Source organism: Lathyrus oleraceus, chromosome 4, assembly GCF_024323335.1.
Source record: "Lathyrus oleraceus cultivar Zhongwan6 chromosome 4, CAAS_Psat_ZW6_1.0, whole genome shotgun sequence".
Classification (NCBI taxonomy): Eukaryota; Viridiplantae; Streptophyta; class Magnoliopsida; order Fabales; family Fabaceae; genus Lathyrus; species Lathyrus oleraceus.
This window is the reverse complement of record NC_066582.1, coordinates 277776982-277779649: the sequence shown is the minus strand read 5'-3', so window position 1 is coordinate 277779649 and position 2668 is coordinate 277776982. Positions and strand designations below refer to the sequence as shown.

Sequence of the window (2668 nt, the reverse complement as noted above, 5' to 3'; positions counted from 1 at the left end):
CATTTTAAAGATGTTATTTTGATTATAAATGATAATTGACATTAAGATATATACAATGAAGATGTTATTTTGATTGTGAATGATGTTTACTTTATGTTAATGATGTTTTTATATTAGGTTTTTGTATGACAAATTGATGCGCCCCAATGGTTTGGACGTGTCATTCGGATTCTTAGCACCCGCGACCGTCAACTTAGGTTTAATCTTAAGTAGACCGGATACCGTGACGGAGTACGTTCTTCGGATCCTCATGGACAATAAAGATGCGGATGTTATACTATATACCAGTCTGACTTGTAATATGCTGACAGTTGATTGTGTTTGCAAAATTTTGTAGATGGTTCTCAATGGTGAACCACGCCGGGCAAGGCAAGTAGTAAAGGTTCTCAACAGCGATGGGAAGGTTATTGCATATGCAAAGCCTCGATACCCAATGGTAACTCTTTGCATGGCCGATTGTTACCTTGATCAAGTGGAGCAAATTTGGTGCTTCACACATTTTTCTCAATGGTCTATTTGTCATATATCACTCTCACTTATGCTACTCCCACCTACAGGTAAAAGGAAGCGATACATCTACTGCTGAATCAGGGTCAGAAGCTGAAGATATAGCTTCTCCAAAAGCAAGGAAGAGCTATTAGAACCTTAGGTTGACCCCTGTTCGTGAGGAAGTGAGTCTTGATCTGTTATACAAATTTCTATTTGCTTCAGATATATAAGAATAACTAATTTGACAGGATATTGTGGTGTTGTTTGATCTACGTAGCTGACTCCATATTGTGGAAAAAGGCTTTGGCTGTTGTTGTTGTTTGTTGCAGTCCATAATATTTAAAGATATTGTGAGACGACGATGATGTAATCAAAGTATAACATTAAGATTCTCATTCACTTTGTGTTTTTGTCAGGCTAAGGTGGTAGGAAAGACAAGCTTTGCTAATAACTTGTCCGGGTATGATGAATACGTTCCAATGTTAGACAAACCTGTTGATGCTGAATGGAAGAGGCAGGTATCTCTACAGAGGACTTATACCTTTAAAGGTTGGTGACTTCTTGGCATTTATTGATGCACCCTTTTGATCTATCTTCTTATTTTTCTTATTCACTAAACTTTCACCCAATTGCACAAATAGGTCTATGATGACTGTTTCTGGACTATGCCACTATAACTTAGGTTTAGCGTTCATGGTTGTAAAGATTATTTATATTGCACTTAAATTTCAAAAAGACTTTTGATGATAGTGTCTGTTTAAGATCTAAACCATTCGTCGACTTATATTCCAAGAGTTCTAGATTTTTGGAGAGTTGGGGATTGTAGGCATTGCTTAGTTTCTTGATGTGAGTTAGTATTTAATATGATTTTGTCCAGCAAAGATTAACAATGATTTTCAATACAGGAACACGTCCTCTTCCTGACATTCAGAATACTCCAGAAGGGGTTAAAGCTCGGATTTGGGTAGCACTGACTGCCTTTTTCTTGATGGTATACCTTAGACAGCGCTTTTGTAAAAAGCGCTGTCTAAGGGGGGGGGGGGGGGGGGGATTAGAAAGCGCTTTAGGCAAAAGCGCTGTCTAAGGGGGGGGGGGGGGGGCTTAGACAGCGCTTTTTGAAAAGCGCTGTCTAAGGTATACCTAAAAAAATTAAAATAGGAGGGTCTTAGAAAGCGCTTTTGGCCAAAGCGCTGTCTAAGGGGGTGGGGCTTAGACAGCGCTTTTCAAAAGCGCTGTCTAAGATATACCTAAAAAATTTAAAATAAGAGGGTCTTATAAAGCGCTTTTGGCCAAAGCGCTGTCTAAGGGGGGGGGGGGGCTTAGACAGCGCTTTTAAGATTTAAAAAAGCGCTGTCTAAACCTTTAGCAGCGGAGGTTTAGACAGCGCTTTAAAGCGCTGTCTAAGGCTAAAAAAAGCGCTGTCTAAGGTCTTGTTTGTTGTAGTGGGTACATTACGTCACAATGTCGTGTACTCTCTTATTTCTGAGAAATAATTTCAACAACTCATTTATATTTTAAGGGTAGTAACATATCATATTTGTATGGTAAAAAGATAGTTGTTTATCAATCAAGCTTTAAATAGTGTATTATAATTAAAAATCATATTAAATTTAAAATAGGAAAATAAGTTATAAAGAATAAAAAAAGGATATATAATAAACTTTTATACTTAAATAAACATTTATATTGTCACTTTTTCGTCAAATGACTTCATTTTTGCCTATTCTCCATCACCCCGTGCATTAGAATATTTTGGTGGAAATACTAAAAACTGTGTTGTCTTTTAATGTTCAATCGACAAATTAATTGAAAATTTCTATTGGATGGAAATTGTATAACTGTAAATAAACTTCCATGTAAACCTTAACTATAGATATGTTATCATTATGAAACTTAGCATAAGTTTTGACTAATACACTTTAAAGGAAATTTTATAGAATCAATAATGGTTCAATAAGTATGGTATTTCATTTTAGGAAACTTATAAATTTAGTTAATATAGGAAAGTTTTAAAAAATAATAGAAATAATATATGCACATTTTTAATTTTATGATAGAGAGTTAATTGATTATTTTTGAGAAATATTTTGTATTTATATGTTTTACGTGTGGACATTTTTATGATATATAAATCTAATTTATTTGGAGCAATTGAATAAAATTGTTTTTTCAAATATCA

At 34.7% G+C, this 2668-nt stretch overlaps 1 long non-coding RNA gene across 1 annotated transcript; it reads left to right on the top strand.

The window, feature by feature from the left end:
* The first annotated feature begins 323 nt into the window (after nt 1-323).
* Nucleotides 324-1441, top strand: LOC127135444 (uncharacterized). The gene is made up of 3 exons (XR_007808555.1): nt 324-436; nt 558-671; nt 906-1441. It is a non-coding gene; the product is annotated as an uncharacterized LOC127135444 (long non-coding RNA).
* Nucleotides 1442-2668: the final 1227 nt, after the last annotated feature.